Here is a 10564-nt window from a genome sequence, read left to right on the forward strand (position 1 = left end):
GGTAAAGATTTTATGTAATTAAATTTATCAGTTTTTATGCTCATAGTTGTGGCTCATAGTAAAAGCTCAACATTTCTCCTATATTTACATGTTTAAGTTTTTTTCAACTTTTATTTAATAAAGATAAATTTCCAAAGTACAACTTTTGGATTATAGTGGCTTTTCTCTCCATAACCTCCCTCCCACCCACAACCATCCCATCTCCCACTCCTTCTCCCATCACATCAAGATTCATTTTCAATTATCTTTATATACCAAAGATCAACTTAGTATATACTAAGTAAAGATTTCAACAGATTACACCCACACAGATACACAAAGTAGAAAGTACTGTTTGAGTAGTAGTTTTACTGTTAATTCACATAGTACCACACATTAAGTTCAGAGATCCTACATGGGGAGCAAGTGCGCAGTGACTCTCGTTGTTGATTTTAAAATTGACACTCTTATTTATGATGTCAGTAATCACCTGAGGCTCTTCTCATGAGCTGCCAAGGCTATGGAAGCCTCTTGAGTTCACAAACTCTGGTCTTATTTAGACAAGGCCATAGTCAAAGTGGAAGTTCTCTCCTCCCTTCAGAGAAAGATCCCATCAAGGTGGCATGTACCAATGCCATCTTACTAGTCAAAGGGATAAGTTTAAGTTCATAATTGATCACAATGATAGGATTAAGTGTCAAAGGGATCTCATAAACAAGATCAGTGTCTGCTAATACTAGCTGATAGAATTAAAAAGGAGCGAATGATCCAACATGGGAAGCGGGATACACAGCAGACTCATAGAATGGCAGATGTCGTAAACAGCATTCTGGCCTCAGAATCAGCCCTTAAGGCATTCAGATCCGGCTAAAAAGCCCATGAGAGTTTCTCAGGCATGGAAAACCAAGACACTGTGACAAAAAAAAAAAAAAAGACCTAAATGAAATATCTCTGTGAGTGAGATCCCAGCAGAAAGAATGGGCCATCAAAGAAGGAGGTACCTTTCACTGAAGGGAGGAGAGAAGCTCCACTACATGTTTAATTTTTATGGTTACTTCTCTGAAACGTTTCCATTTATCCCAGCAGGTGAGGAAAACATCCAATATGATCTTTTTCCACATTGATATTAAAATATACTAGTACCACATATCACATCTATTTGCGATATCACCTTCTTCATATATGAAATTTAACACTTATCTCCTGTTGGACTTTCTATTCTGTTTCACTGGCCTTCTATTTGTTCACTTATATCTACTCTTAATTAGACAACTGACAAGGGTCATTTCCCTACATCCATTCATTGATTTTCTTTTTCAGAGCTTTTCTAACCATTTTTTATTTTTCTAAACAAACTTTATGATCAACATATACCTGCTTTTTAAAATTATTTTTATTGACATGGCATTGCCTTTATAAATTAACATAGGAATCATTGAATATATAACATTTCTGAAATGGTTATTTGAAAATATATATCAAGAAAGTTGGGGAGCAAGCACTTGATGTAAGGTTCTGCTTAGGACACTGGCCTGGGTTCCTGTCTTAGTTCCACTCCCAATTCCAGAGCTTCCTCCTAATGCATACCCTTGGAATCAGCAGGTAATGGCTCAAGCACTTAGGTCCCTTACAACTCATGGGGAAGACCTAAATTGAATTCCTAGTTATCAGTTTTGACTTGGCCAGCCCTTGCTGTTGCAAACATTCAGGGAGTGCAGCAGCAGATGGAAGATTTCAATTTCTCTCTCTCTCTCTCTCTCTCTCTCTCTCAAAAAAACAAAACAAAAAAAATTAATGAAACCTTAAAATGTTTGGGAACAGCTTCCCGGTGCTTACCACAGGCTGTGTCCTGACACTGACTGTACAGAAAGAGGAGGCAGAGTAAACCTTCCCCATAAACACTTCATCCCAGGCCTCATGCATGGTCAGTATTGTGAATGGGAGGACATGAAATTAAAAAAAGATATTTGGGTCCAGCAGTGTTGTGGTGAAGCAGGTTAGGCCTCATCCTGTGATACCAGCATCCCACGAGGGCCAGTTTCAGTCCTGACTGTTCTGAAGCAGCACGAGAAACTGATGTGACTCCATATTGCCCAATGGCACCATTTCCACCACTACCCTCCCATCATGTGACCAACTCCAGGACTTTTCAAAACCCAGGCTGTGGCTCCAGGATCTCTCCTCCACTGAACACTGTTTGGCAGTAAATTCAGGACCCTTAATTGTTCTGAATAGCACCTGCAGTTGTTTTGTAAAACAATAAAGGCCAGATGTAAACCTCCTTGTACCATGTTCCCATTTGTTCCTCCCCAAATGGGACTGTGACTTTCAGCTTTAAAAGACCAACCCTTGCCTCTGTTCTGGATCCAGAGATCTAGAGGTGTGAGCATGCTATTAGCTGCCAGCTTAACAAAGGAATCATTCCAAATTCTCAATGTGTGGCACTTCTCTGTGACTTGCTTCAGGTATAGCAGTGCCCCTTCCAATCCATCATCCTGCTAATGTGCCTGAGAAAGCATCATAAGATGACCCAAGTGCTTGAACCCCTGTAACCCATTTAGGAGGCCCAGATGAAGCTCCTGGCTTCTGGCTTCTACTCAGCCCAGCCCCAGCTGCTGCGGCCATTTGGGGAGTGAACCTGCAGATGGAAGATTGAGCTAACACTCTCTCTCTCTCTCTCTCTCTCTCTCTCCCCCGCCCCATCTCTTTCTGTGTGTGTGTGTATGTAACTCTGCCTTTCAAGTACAAAACTCTTTTGAAACAAATGCTGGGCTGGCACCATGGCTCACTAGGCTAATCCTCTGCCTGCGGTGCCGGTACTCCAGTTCTAGCCCCGGTCAGGGCGCCGAATTCTGTTCCAGTTGCTCCTCTTCCAGGCCAGCTCTCTGCTGTGGCCCAGGAAGGCAGTGGAGGATGGCCCAAGTCCTTGGGCCCTGCATCCGCATGGGAGACCAGGAGGAAGCACCTGGCTCCAGGCTTTGGATTGGCGCAGCGCGCTGGCCATAGCAACCATTTGGGGGGTGAACCAGCAGAAGGAAGACCTTTCTCTCTGTCTCTCTCTTTCACTGTCTAACTCTGCCTGTCAAAAAAAAAAAAAAAGAAAGAAAGAGAGAAAGAAAAGGTTGAAACTTTTACCTAGCCAGTCCTCTAGGAGTCTATCCTAAAGCAGAAATTTACAATGGCAGACAAATAATAATATTACATTCATAGAGTTTTAGACTTAGGAAACATTCATAATGGTTTGATAAAATATGTTTTACACAAACAGGATCAAAGATACTGCTGTGGCTAATTATCAGCATTTTTAAATGCATAGAGAAAATATTATAATAAAGTAGCAAAAGCTGGAAAAACATGAATAGAAGGGAACTCCAAGCAGCATAGAGAGCAAGGTGTCAGAGCCTGATTGGGGTGAGGGTGATGTTCAAGGGGAAGGTGGCATCCAGTGTCTGAGTCATCAGGTTTATTTCAGCTTAAAGTTTGGAAGCTTACAGTCTACAGTCAGTCAGGCCTGTTGGTTAGGCATCCAGTGAAACTGGAGGATGCCAGAGGGATGACTACATGAGAAGCCAGGAAGCAGAGGTGGAGAGACCATGTTCTTCCTTCACACTTGTTTCTCTCTCTTTATGGAACCACAATCATCCCATCACAGGGGATCCACTCTAATAACCTGATAAATCTAATCACTTTCCAAGGCCCCATCATCAGACATCATAACTCGATTAACTCCATCCTTAATCCACTATCACAAGACTCTAGGAATCAAAACTTAATACCCCAGCTCACGGCTCTTTCCACTGAAAGAGCAGATATTCCACTAAGCCAGAGGTATAGTTAAAAGGTAAGTCATCACAGGGGAAAGAAAACCAACAAGAATCTCCACAAATGCCTAAAAATAAATGCCTTAATTCAAGAAACAAGAATAAGGTAGACAACATGATGCTTCCAAAGCAACACAACACTTCAGTACTAGAATGGGAAAACAAAAAGAGATTGAAGAACTTCCAGAAATGGAATTCAAAAAATAATGATAGGATTACTTAGAAGTCATCAGAAGCAAATCCATGAATTAAAGAAATCCATACAATCCATAAATTGAGGGTTTTTTTATCCTACAGTTTCAGAATAGACATTCTCCTCACCAGTGCATGGAACTTTCTCTTGGATAGACCACATACTAAGCCATAAAGCAAGACTTGGCAAATTCAAAAAAATTGAAATCTTACCACACACCTTCTCTGACCACCACAGAATGAAGCTGGAAATCAGCAATTCAGGAACGTATGCAAACACATGGAGACTGAACATGGTCCTGAATGAACAGTGGATCATAGAAGAAATCAAAACTGTTGAGGAACAATTTTTTTCATAGTATTTGTTAAACTCTTTTCTTAGTGTAGGTTAATCTTCTGTGTATAAATTTAATTGAAAATAGATCTAAGTAGAAAATAAGAATGGCAATAGAAGAGAGAAGATGAGGAAAGGTGGGAGGGTAAGTATGGTGGGAAGGATCACTTTGTTCCTAAAGTTACATTTATGAAATGCATGAAGTTTGTATACCTTAAATAAAAAGTTCCTGGGGGGAAAAAGACCCAGACAAGCACACACAAAAAATACTTTTAACACATGTGCCTTTCGGTTACCCCCAAACTATTTTCAAACCATGGCATTTCATGCCTTACCTCTATGAGTTGATGTCCATCCCACAATGCAGAGTGTCCCCAAAAGTCCCAAAGTCTTAACTTAGTCCAAAATTAATTCAAAAGTGCACAGTCTCATTTGAGATTCAAAGCAAATTCCTCCATCTGTGAACCTGTACAATCAAAAACAAGTTATATATTCCAAGAGGCAATGGCAGGACAGGCACAGGGTATATATTTCCATTCCAAAAGGAGGAGACAGGGAAATAGAAAAGATGAAGTATGCCCAAGCAAGACCCAAAAACAAGTAGGGCAAACAATTAGTTTCAAAGTTTCATGTCTGGCATCCTGAGCACACTGTGGTGGGGGCTCTCTCCCAACAAGCTATGTAGCCTCTGGCTACAGCCTTGCTAGCCCAAGCTTTAGTTCCCACAGATTGGTATCTCCTCTCTGCAGGAATTTTCCTGTTGGAGACTCTCCATGGCAACTCTTTTTTTTAAGGATTTATTTATTTATTTGAAAGTCAGAGTTACACAGAGAGTTGAGAAGGAGAGAGAGAGAGACAGATAGAAAGAGAGAGAGAGAGAGAGAGAGAGGTCTTTTATTCACTGGTTCACTCCCCAGATGGCCTCAATGGCCAGAGCTGCACCGATCCAAAGCCAGGAGCCAGGAGCTTGTTCTGGGTCTTCCACATGGGTGTAGGGGCCCAAGGACTGGGCCACCCTCTACTGCTATCCCAGGCCATAGCAGACAGCTGGACTGGAAGTGGAGCAGCCAGGTCTCAAACTGGCATCCCATTTGGGCGCTTCAGGCCAGGGCATTAACCTGCTGCGCCACAGCGTCAGCCCCATCCATGGCAACTTTGACCCCACTTTCTTTCTACTTGATATTGCCCTAGTGGAGGCTCTTTGCAATGACCTTGACCCTGTGACTGCTCTCTTTTCTTGGCCCTCAGTTTGTCTGAAACATCCTTTTAAATCCAGGTGGCAGTGTCCCTAGCTCTGCTGGTCTCTGCTCACATGGCTGCTCTCTGAGGCTACATGCTGGTGTTGGGGTGGCACACTGGTTGCAGCTTTCCTCAGCAGTTGTCTCACTTTGATAGCACCTCTACTTTTCTGGTATCTGCTTAGCACTCTACTCTCAAAGCTTCATTATGTATTGCTCCATGTAGGGCCACTAACCCAGTAGCACAACTCTGGCTGTCCTCCTGAGCTCACTTTTGAAACCTCACTGAAGTCACCATGATCCCATAACTCACATTATGCACCTGGAAAACTAGCATTGTGTGGGTGATGCCAAGATTCACCACTCTGAGAACATGCCTGTAATCAGCAAGGAAGAATTTGGAGCTGGTCATAGGCAAGCAGGGTATCCTGGGGCTCTTTATTTAAAGGATTCTGCCCTGAAAAATATTTGAAACAAATCTGCAATTCTGAGCCTGTAGTGGGAATGTAGTGAAAGAGATTGCCTTGAAGATCTCTGAATGCCTTCAGGTCTCTCCCATTTACTTTCCCATTAACATATGGCTCCCTTTTACTGGCATTGATCTCTTTGAGCAAGCAGTTTCTCTACTGCATTCTCCTATCCCAAACACTCCACTTTCTCTTCTTTCCATCTCAGACCAGGCTGCGAATTCTCCAAGTCTGTGCTGCCCCTTTTTGTTCCTGGTTCTCATAGTAAAACTTAATAGTAGCGGCCAATAATGCCCATGCTGCCGCCTGAACTCTTTGCTGCCTTATCATCTCCTCCACCAAACCATCAAGAGTCTGAGGACATGGACATAAAACATCTAGTTTCTTTTCCACCATATAACTACTGTCAAAGAACATGAAAAGGCTATATAAAAAAACCTAATATAAGGTTTATCAGACCAGAGTATGAGTGACGACCTAGGCCAGGGAGAAACAAGTCCAAGGACCTCTGATGACTCTGGGAAAGTGTTCCAAAGGGTAAGATTCTAGTCTTAATATATGAATCCATGACAGTGAAATTCCGTTTATCATTACACAGTGAACATACCTTAGTTTGGCCCAAGTAAGCAAGCTTTAGGTAAATGGGAATGAATTTCTTACAGGTTGGAGATTACTGCTTCTGGAACATGATTGGTTACAAACACCTTTTAGAGACAGGATATGCTGAAAAGAAGGGTAATAAAATATCACTGGTGGAGGGGCAAGTGTTATGCAACAGTGGGTGAAGCCACCACTTGGTATGCCCACATACCATATTTAAATCCCTGCTACTCCACTTTAGATCCAGCTTTCTTCTAAAACATCTTGGGAGGCAACAGATAATGAGTTACAGGCTCTGGACTCAGCCTGGGGCTTTTGCAGGCATTTGGGTGTGAACCAAGGAATGCAAAGTCTATCTATATCTCTTTCTCTATCGCTATCTCTATTTCTATCTCATACTTTCAAGTAGATGAGAATAAATTAAATATTTTTAAAAATAAAGACATTTCTGGGAATAGATAAAGAATGTATAAAGAACAAAGGACTGCACAGGTTTTCAGCAGATTACTAAAATGAAACAGACCCAGTGTGTTCATCATCAAAATCAAATAAACGTGGTGGATAAGATTAATAGCTCTTTCCAGATACTACACAGACAGGGTCTCAGTGGTGCTTCTCTGTAATACTTTGAAAGCTTTTAAGGCCAGTTCATTCTCACAAGGATGGCCTTTAGTCAGATACTCAGTTGATTTCTTATTTAAATCTGAGATGTCAATAAGGCCTTTCCAGTCCACATTTTTGCCTGCATTCTGGTCTTCTAAGCCATCACCAGAATTACCCATAGTGTTCCGCATACAGCATTCTAGACTTTGTCCAGCATGTTCCTCCAGACTCTTCCAATCTTTCCAGTAAACCTATTCCAAAGACTCCTCCACATCTTCAGATAAATAGTAATAAATCTACTTTTCCAGCCCCAATTTTCTATATTAGTCAGATTTTTGCTACTTCTAATATAGTTGAGAGGAGCATCTTAGGAGAGAATTTGGTTTATTTTGGCTCTCAGATTGGCGGTTCAGAGTCCCAGATTAATTGACCCCATGAGACTGTCATCTGATGAGGCCAAAGATTGTCCAAGGGATGATCATTTGATTAGCCAGGAAGCAAAGAGAGACTGAAAGCACATTCAGCTTATATAACCAACCATCTTGTAAAGTGACTGGGAATAACATGGGAAAAACATGAGATGAAGCCCTCAGTGACCTGAAGACCACCCACTAAGCCTATTTCCTAGATGCCAAAATTAAATCAAGTCTCCACTATTAGTCTGTCAACATTAATCCATTAACTGTAAGAGTTGGGGATTTAAACGTCAATGTGAGTTTGGTGACACAAAAGCTGTTGAAATCATAGCAGAGACCATGCAGCCTGAGGAGCATGTCTCCCCATATGAGATGACACAGCACAAAGTGTCCCAGGTTGCAGCCTGAGGAGCATGTCTCCCCATATGAGATGACACAGCACAAGGTGTCCCAGGTTAAGTGGGATAAGGAATGCATTAACTTGAAAAGGAAGCCCAAACCAGGATGTCAGCCTGAGCAAGCTGTAGAGAGTGTGGCCGCAGAAATCTTCCTGGTGTGATATGCCCTAGCTCAAGTGGAATGAGGGGAGAACCACATAGAAGACATCCTATGGAGGGGCAGTGGTGTCTGAGCAGGAACCAGAAGTGATAGGTGGAATGAGAGGCATAGAGGAAGCCCAGAATGATCAAGACAAGAACAGGAATCACAGAGTCCTGGAAGTCGAAGATTGAGGAAATGTTTAAGACAAAAGCAAGAGCAGCTGTTTAGCATGGCAGTAAAGACATTGCTTGGGATGCTTACAACTCATTTAAGCTGGGTTCAAGTCCCAACTCTGCTTCTGATTCCAGCTCCTTGCTAATACATACAGTGGGAGTCACCAGTACATCAAGTACTTGGGTCCCCACCATCCACATGGCAAACTTCGCTTGAGTTCTTGGCTCCTGGCTTTGTCCTAGCTCAGTCCTGGCTGTTGCAGGTATTTAGAGAGTGAGCCAGTGAATGAGATCCCTCTATTTCTCTTTACCTCTAACAATTTGAATAAATAGTAAATTTAAATCTTAAGCAAATATATATAAAAGTCAACTTTACATGGTTACATAACCATGATAACTAGATGTAACATGAATTTCAAATAGGATCTTTGATTACTAACGACTTGATTTGGAAAAATTGGCAAAGAATCAATGTTACTTCTCAGAATTTAATTATCATATTGTGTTTATATATATACATATATAAATCCTTATATATATATAAACACAATATGGTAATTAATAATAATAATAAATCCATATATATATATATCCTTATTTGAAAGAAATGCACATAAAGTACTCTGGGATGATGGGGTGTCACACTGGAAACTTTGAAATGGTTCAAGGTAAAAAAAAAAAAGCCATGTACTGTATTTGCAACTGCTCTGGAAGTTTGAATTCTTAAAAAAGAAATTGGGGCTGCAGCATAGTTGTGGAGCATCAGGTTAAGCCACAGCCTGAGACATCAACATCTCATACTAACTCTGGTTTGAGTCTTGGCTGCTCCACTTCCAATTCAGCTCCCTCTAATGCATGTGGGAAAGTATCACAAGATGGTCCAATTAGTTGGTCCCCTGCCACCCATGTAAGAGACCAGGATGGAGTCCCAGGCTCCTGGTTTTGGCCTGGCCCAGACTTGACTGTTTTGGCAATTTGGCTCATGAACCAGTGAGTGGAAGAGTATATAGATATAGATATAGATATAGATATAGATATAGATATAGATATAGATATAGATATCTCCCCATCTCTCTGTAACTCTGTTTTTCAAATAAAAAAGTTTTTTTAAAACTTTTTAAATGAATTTAAAAATTAGAGAAAATATTGAAATTTAAAATAAACTCACATCCAGGATTTTCACCTTTTGCAGTCCACTTAAAGAACTAGTCTAGGCCGGCGCCGCGGCTCACTAGGCTAATCCTCTGCCTTGCGGCACCAGCACACCAGGTTCTAGTCCCAGTCGGGGCACCAGATTCTGTCCCGGTTGCCCCTCTTCCAGGCCAGCTCTCTGCTGTGGTCAGGGAGCGCAGTGGAGGATGGCCCAAGTCCTTGGGCCCTGCACCCCATGGGAGACCAGGATAAGTACCTGGCTCCTGCCATCGGATCAGCAAGGTGCGCTGGCCGCAGCACACCAGCCGTGGCGGCCATTGGAGGGTGAACCAACGGCAAAGGAAGACCTTTCTCTCTGTCTCTCACTCTCACTGGCCACTCTGCCCGTCAAAAAAAAAAAAAAGTACTAATCTAAAATTATTTAAATTATTGATACATCTTGCGCCCTTCATAGTTTAACAAAAGTTTACTTCATCTGATAATGTTTCCTGGCTTCTCAGTTCAGTTCTAAAGTTACTAATCTCACCTCAACATTTGTGGCTTTTATCACAGTTTATTTTTACTTTGTTTTATTTATATAAAGAAACAAATTTTATGTATCATATGCAGGTTTAAAAGCATAATGATACTCCCCACCTTCCTTCACTCCTACCTTCCTCATTCTTTCCTTATTTTTAATTTTCACAATTAGTGCATTCAATTTTCTTCACAATAACAAAAACCTAATCCTCCAATAAACAAAGAATTTAACAAGTAGTAAATAGAAAAACCACTGTTCCTCAAGAGTATAGACAAGGGCTACAAACAATAATCAAACCTGAAAATATCTATCTCACCCATATACATTATATTTTTTGTACTCTATATATTAGTTCACACAGATCAGGGAAAACATATTTGTCTTTTGGGGACTGGCTTATTTCACTAAGTATAATAGTCTCTAGTTACATTAATTTTGTTGTGAAAGACAGGATTTCATTCCTTTTTATGATTGAGTAGTGTTCCATCACGTGTATATATACTACAATTTCTTTCTCTAGTCATCATTT

The 10564-nt window shown here is 41.2% G+C and overlaps 1 non-coding gene across 1 annotated transcript; it reads left to right on the forward strand.

Moving 5' to 3' along the window:
* The first annotated feature begins 1798 nt into the window (after nt 1-1798).
* Nucleotides 1799-1930, forward strand: LOC127487196 (small nucleolar RNA SNORA51). The gene has a single exon (XR_007913761.1). It is a non-coding gene; the product is annotated as a small nucleolar RNA SNORA51 (small nucleolar RNA).
* The last annotated feature ends 8634 nt before the right edge of the window (nt 1931-10564 follow it).

Source organism: Oryctolagus cuniculus, chromosome 9 (genome assembly GCF_051225735.1).
Source record: "Oryctolagus cuniculus isolate XC-2025 breed Fujian yellow rabbit chromosome 9, ASM5122573v1, whole genome shotgun sequence".
Classification (NCBI taxonomy): Eukaryota; Metazoa; Chordata; class Mammalia; order Lagomorpha; family Leporidae; genus Oryctolagus; species Oryctolagus cuniculus.